Source organism: Pantherophis guttatus, chromosome 17 (genome assembly GCF_059756535.1).
Source record: "Pantherophis guttatus breed Tessera chromosome 17, ASM5975653v1, whole genome shotgun sequence".
Classification (NCBI taxonomy): domain Eukaryota; kingdom Metazoa; phylum Chordata; class Lepidosauria; order Squamata; family Colubridae; genus Pantherophis; species Pantherophis guttatus.
In genome coordinates this window covers 3747580-3754754 of record NC_142079.1, presented here as the reverse complement: position 1 = coordinate 3754754, position 7175 = coordinate 3747580, and the positions used below count along the sequence as shown (strand labels likewise).

General features: G+C 41.6%; 1 long non-coding RNA gene across 1 annotated transcript; it reads right to left on the bottom strand.

Annotated features, from left to right (window-relative positions):
• Positions 1 to 2970: 2970 nt before the first annotated feature.
• Positions 2971 to 5256, bottom strand: LOC148111655 (uncharacterized). Its single transcript, XR_015730293.1, has 3 exons — positions 5134 to 5256; positions 3706 to 3798; positions 2971 to 3115 (listed from the first exon to the last, which is right to left on the bottom strand). It is a non-coding gene; the product is annotated as an uncharacterized LOC148111655 (long non-coding RNA).
• Between the last annotated feature and the right edge of the window lie 1919 nt (positions 5257 to 7175).

Here is a 7175-nt window from a genome sequence, read left to right as displayed (position 1 = left end):
AACGTTGATAAAGGCAGGCTACTCACCTCCAGGTGGAGGTCCAGATATGTCCACAGAAAACACTTATTTATATGTTTTGAAAATGACTCACAATTCTGTTTTATTTGTTTAGCAGAGTGATGGCGTTCGGGGAAAAACTGTCCTTGTGTCTAGTTGTTCTGGTGTGCAGTGCCCTATAGCGTCGTTTTGAGGGTAGGAGTTGAAAGAGTTTATGTCCAGGATGCGAGGGGTCTGTAGATATTTTCACAGCCCTCTTTTTGACTCCTGCAGTATACAGGTCCTCCATGGAAGGCAGGTTGGTAGCCATTGTTTTTTCTGCAGTTCTAATGATCCTCTGAAGTCTGTGTCTCTCTTGTTGGGTTGCAGAACCAAACCAGACAGTTAATAGAGGTGCAGATGACAGACTCAATAATTCCTCTGTAGAACTGGATCAGCAGCTCTTTGGGCAGTTTGAGCTTCCTGAGTTGGCGCAGAAAGAACATTCTTTGTTGTGCTTTTTTGATGACGTTTTTGATGTTAGGTGTCCGTTTTAGATCTTGAGATATGGTAGAACCTAGACTAAAGTTCTAGGCTAAAGTTCTGCTAAATGAAATGGATGACATTCCGTGAACAATGAGGACAGTTTTTAGTTTACGGATTGGGGGTTGCTCTATATTGCAAATCAGGAAAATCCTAAGGCAGGGACATCCCCGCGCAAATGAATATTGCACTTGTTTGCATTTGCATGTTTTCCTATAAATTAGCACCCTACGCAACCTTAGTTCGAAAGGCCTCCGAGTGTGGCTCCTTTAAAAGAGGCTGCGTGCCTCGGATCACATTTCCTGGGCCTTGTGACTTGAAAGGGTAAAAGACTGAGAATTTCCAGGATGCTAGTTGTTTTTGTTCTTACTCAGCAGATCTCTCAGTAGTTCTTGATGTCTTAAATAATTATTACAAGGGTATCACCGGAAGCCAAAGGACTTGGCGGGAAGCCACGCTTGCGAGCTTCTTCGGTTGCAAACAGCTGTCTCGGTTGTGCCTCGGCGATGTGATTTGCTGCACCATGTGCTGTTCCTTTGCAAAACTCGTGAATCAGATCCTTTCCCTTCCAATCCAGCTTGACTCCCTCCACCACCACACCACTAACCCACCAACCCCTTCCAAGAAAAGCCGGCTTTAATTTGATGAAAAGTGAATTCTACATTTTGCTTTCGTAAAGTAAAAGTTGGTGTTTTTGTTTTCATCTTTTGCAACCCAGCTGTTGGTTTGAATCAACGGAGTTTAGCAGTCGGTGGGAATTTCTGAGATTCCCTCAATGAGAAGCAGATGTTTAAGGGAGATGGAAGTTCATGTTTCACGTTTGCTCAGGTGGAATGCCCTTCAAGTGGATTGAAGATACACTTAAGAATTCCCACATGGGCTGAGAATTCTCACCTATCTTGAAAGCATCACCGACTCAAGAAGGCTTCTAATGAACCAATGCATTTAAACAGGTGTAATAAGAAGGATATTGATGTCTGCCTTATAGATGGATAAAAAAAACTGACTTGGAAATAGGGGTGACCCTTATAAAACTAGGCATGATTGGAGCGGTATCCTACTGTTTTACTTTAGCCCGATTCTATTTTATTCTTTTTAATTGGAATGCCCTTTATTTATTCATTCATTTGAATTTGAGGATGTTTAGCTCCTCGGTAATTCTGGGGAAGTTACAGAAAAGGAATATATATATATATATAGGAATTTAGTTACAATTAGTAGTGTTTGACTAAGACAGGGCGTGTCATTCTTCCTATCAGGCATTTTTTGTTTACTAACAAAAAATGCCTGATAGGAAGAATGACACACCCTGTCTTAGTCAAACACTACTAATTGTAATTAAATTCCTAAACGTTCATTTAAATTTAAATGATTTTTTTTGAAAAGTTGATTTTAAAAAGATGAATAAAAACATGGACACAACTGCAATAATGGAGGAGGTAATAATGATTGGCTTTTAAGGCTGAAATGGCATGGTGTAGGGTTTCCTGCTTGAGCAAAGGGTTGGACTAGAAGATCTCCAAGGTCCCTTCCAACTCTGTTACTCTGCTAAATTATCAGCCTTATGTTTCAGCCATTATATCATCCAGTTTTTTGTGTATAAATAGTCCTCAATTTACATACATTCATAGAAGGCGGGGGGCAAGCTATTCTCCAAAGCACCTGAAGGTAGGACAAGAAGCAATGGACGGAAACAATTCAAGGAGAGAAGCAACCTAGAACTAAGAAGGAATTTCCTAACAGTGAGAACAATTCATCATGGAATGGCTTGCCTTCAGAAGTTGTGGATTCTCCATCATTGGAGGCTTTTAAGAAGAGATTGGACAATCATTTGCCCAGAATGGTATAGGGTCTCCTGGTTTGGATTAGAAGACCGCCAAGGTCCCTTCCAACTCTGTTATTCTGCTGGAGAATTTCTACAAGCTCTTCCTCAAAGTGGGTCGAAAAGGGAGACAATAGATTGCATATTTCTTTAAACACCTTCATCTATTGAAATAATGGGCATTTTTCTCAGGCTAATCACAACCTACAGAGTTTATTAAATAGGGAGGGAAAGTTTAGCAAATGTCAGAGAAATGTCTTGGGTTGTATCACAGTGGAGTTTCCTACTGATGAATAAAGAAATGGGGCATGCCAACTCAGGGGTTTAATTCTTTTGAAAACATTGCCAGCAACAACCTGCTTTGCTTCTATGAAACAGGGGTGCCTAGTTAGATGTTTTCTTTGGCCTTTGGATCGTAAGAAAAAACAAAAATAAAACAGCAACAAACACAGAAGCCACCATGGCTTGGAGAAAAGTTCACCCTCATCATCAAGGAAACCAAACAGGAGGACTGGTTTAATAGAGAGGAACATCAAAAGGCCAAGAACTTCAATTTTGCATTTTGGCCTCTTTTGTATGATTTCCACAAAGCGGATAGAAATTTTTGGCTCAGTGCTAGGATTTCTTACATCTCATGAGTCTGCTCCTGGGAAGATGCCAGTTGTTTGAATTGCCTGCTACTCATGCTCCAAGGCCCACGTTGTTCGCTGTTACTGTGGCTAGTGACCACGGACAGAGGAAGCTGGCGAGCACCCATACTCTTGACGTGCTGCTCTGCAAGCAGAAAAGCCCTGAGTCAGGAAAGCAATGACGCCAAAGAGCTTGCCTAGCAGGATTAGTAACATCCAGAGAAATTCAATTCATTCATATTGAGAGACATGACTTCATGGGCATTACTTTACCTAGTTACTTCGTGCTTCTTCATTCATTTGCAAATTGGACATTATTCTGTTTAGTTTGACTCATGGCTGAGAGTAGGCTTTGTCACCCCAAAGCCAATCCAGCCTCTTACGATGCTTTATTAGCTTTTTTTTTTTCTTCATCCAATAACTGTTCTTCAAAATTGCTGTTTTCTTGCAATTTTGTAGAAAGATGTGGTAAAATGCAGGTACATGACTACTTTTATGCCTCCTGCTTATTATTCCTAACAAAAACTGTACATAGTTGATATGAATGAGCCTTGGTGGCGCAGCAGACTAAAGCACCGTTAAGTAACTCCAGCTGCCTGCAATTACTGCGAGTACAAATCTCATCAGACTCAAGGGTTTTTTTTGGTATTGTGGTAACCAAAAATGGACACAGTGTTCCAAACGTGGTTTAATTCTTTTTAATTCTACTGGGTAAATAACGGTCAGTGTACTTACCGAGTCTTGCAACTTCCGATGCCCAAAAGTTGGTTTGAAGTAATTTCCGATATCTGGGGTAAAATTATGCTGAGTCTGTAACTTCAGGGACTTCTGGAAAAAAAAGAGAAGAGAGATATGGCATGGCTGAAACTGTGAAGCAGCTTGTTTTGTGTAATAGTTCAAGCCAACCATATCTGCTCTGAACTTCTGTGATTTTAAAACCACAATGTACGGGACCTATCTTAATCTAATAGTGCCATGCTAAGAAAAAGCTGCAGGTTTCTGTGTATAAATTATTTGCTAAAAGCAAACAAGCAAGCCAACACTCTTTTTCCAAGTTTCCAGATCACCAGAGAGTTGTATACTGGATATTATTCTCATAAACTGGAAACCAAATTGTCTTATAGGAAGAAATGGAAATAAAGACTGAATCCATCTCCAGGAATTATTTGTGCGTGTCAGTACGTTTCAGGTCTTGGAGAAGTGGTATACATCTGGGGAGACCAGCTTAGGGAAGGCACGTGCCAATCAAAACCACTGACTTCTTCCTTTCCACCAAAACAGACTTTTCAAATAATAATTACAGGCAGTCCTGAAATTTCAACCATTTGTTTAGTAACTATTCAAAGTTACAACAGCACTGGAAAAAGTGATTTATAACCAGTTTCTCCCACTGATGCCTGTTTGCAGCATTCTTACGGTCATGGGATCAAAATTCAGGCACCTGGCAACCAGCATGTCATTTATGATTGTTGCAGCAGCATCTTGGGGTGGGGGGTGTCATGCGATCCACATTTGCAACCTTCCCAAATGGCTTCTGACAAGCAAAGTCAATGGGGGAAACAGGATTCGCTTAACAACCGGGTTACTAATTTAAGAACTGCAGTGGCTCACTTAACAAATGTGGCAAAAAAAGTCGTAAAAATGGGGCAAAAACTCACTTAGGAAATTTCTCACTTGGCAACATAAATTTTGGGCTGAATTGTGGTCGTAAATTGAGGACTACCTGTACTTCCCTGCTCAGTACTAAATATTGTTTGGAGCTGAAAACTAAGGAGCGAGGCCCCCCCTCCCCCCCGCCCCGAATAACCTTGAAGAAAAGAGCTGGCTCTTGCTTTTAAACTAAAGATTATTTATTTCAGTTTTGGATGCTGCCCAACTCCAATCAGCTCTTTTCATGGAGGTCTATTTTATCACTTCTTGAAGCCTTTGAACATTTGGGGGTGGGGAAGCTTCCTGAAAAGAACCCAGGTGCTGCCCAATGAGATCATGGGAAACCATAGCGGAAGAAAGGAATTGTCAAAAGGTGAATCACCCCTTTTTGCCCAGTGATGAGTTTGGAGGTGAGAACTAAGTGGGTGAAGCCACAGGGCTATTGTCTCCTCCTTCATCACCGAATGAACTATGCAAGGAGCTGCATGATGATCTGGAACTTTTATTACTCACTGCGAATTAAGAAAGGTCAAAACTCCATTGACCAGACATATCAGATGAGATTTGGCTCCGCAGAGCAGGAAATTTTGGCACACCGAAACTGTTTTCTGCTTGGTAGAGTCCCCTACTTTTTCCCTGTAATGAAAAGAAAAGCAATACAGTAATCCTAGACTGGCCTTCACTGAGCTCACACATGGAGTAATAGTCCTAGACTTATATACATCACTGGCACCGGAATTTCCACCTAAACTCATTGGGAGTGTAAATGTTCTGACCCAGCCTTAGCAGAAGCAAAAAACAGACTCCTGGTCCCGGAAAAACCCTTCTTTATTTACCTCTTGTGAATTAATTGCATTCACCCATCGAAAAGTCCAGGCAAGAGTCCTGCAAGGAGTTAATGGCAGCAACAGACCTTATCAGTTCCTTGCGATAATTGATCATTGCAAGACCGTGAGCTCCCAGCCGAAAGGCTGAAAATGAAATTCTGGTAAGCAGTCTTTGTGGCACGAAACACAATGAGCAAAATCTTCAGAAATACGAACTGTTGTCTCCTACGACCACCACTCCCCCTTTCCTTCTCTTTATTCCCCAGCCAGGGAGGGGCCATTCAGCATCCACGTGTGCTTTGCTTCCCGAGTCGACTCCTTGTCCTCCGTTGTTCTCCTCTCCTAACTGCTCTGTGTATTCGTGCATCTGGAACAGGCCCCAGCTGTTCTTCCTCCTCACTCATCTCAGCCTCTAAAGGCAGCTGCCTCTGCGATGGCTGGGAAATGTCGGACGGCCCCGGCTCCATCTCTGCGTCTGACACAGAGCATCCATCAAAGCCTTTCCTAGACTCCAAGACTAGCCCAAGTTCTGTTCTGCTGGCAGCTGATGGGCCACAACAGTAAATGAATAATAATAATAATAATAATAATAATAATAATAATAATAATAATAATAATAATAATAGTTTTATTTCTATACCGCCCTTCTCCCAAAGGACTCAGGGCGGTGTACAGCCTATTTAAAAACACAAGACAAAACAACGATTAAAAATTTAAAATACTTAAATAGATTTGGCTCAATTTAAAACCCCAGAAATTTAAAATACCCCAATTTAAAATTATTATGTTGATAGCCCGGCCTGGCGGAACAACAGGGTCTTCAGTGCGCAGCGAAATGAAGTCAGATAAAATGTTATAACAATTTGTTAAGTGGTTATTTAGTGCTTATGTGGTCCTTAAATGAATCCAGCTCTCCCAAATCGGCGTTTTGTTGTCGGAAATTGGCAAAAAAAGATGGCAAATTGCAATCACAGCCGGTCACAAAGGTGACTCAGTTGCCAATGGCAATTACAAAACTGTCAAGAGCAGTGCGACAGCTGTAAGTAGGGGTTATAAGGCGCTTTTTCTGAGGGCATTGTCATTTTGAACCTTTGTTAGATAAATAAATCAAGAAGTACCTGTATTTGCCATGCCTTTTCTAAACCAGGTGAACAGGAGCAGGCCATTTCACCACAAAAGGAAAAGGCTAAACCAAGTGAGGAAGGTGAAATCATGAATGTCGGTCTAGTCTAGACCCACATCACACAGTCACCGCTGCTTACACACACCTTACCCAGTAGCTCTGTTTTGAAAACTTGAGATCGGGTTGAATTATAAGGAAGTGGCTTGCATTGAGTGTCTTTTTTGGAAAAGCAGTGTGGCTTTAACTCAAGAAGTGACTCCTGGCTGGTGAGGTGAGTAAGAGACCTTGGTGAAGGCAGGTAAGGTGTTTGTAAGGCATACCGGAAAGGCAAAGTTTGTGGGAGAATTCCCCTCGTTTAGCAGTTTCTTGAAACAAGGTAAAGGAGGCTATGACCTATATCACACACACAAAAACTTTGCATTGCCTCTGTTAAGTTGGTCAAGAGCCGAAATGGAAAATATTTCAATTCTGGGCTACACGCCTCACAGTTTCCCCTGCTGCTTTTCCTCACTCACCCAGAACATAATAAACAAGACAAGAAGTAACGGATGGAAGGTCATCAAAGGGAGATGCAACTGAGAATCAAGGAGCAATTTGTTGACAAT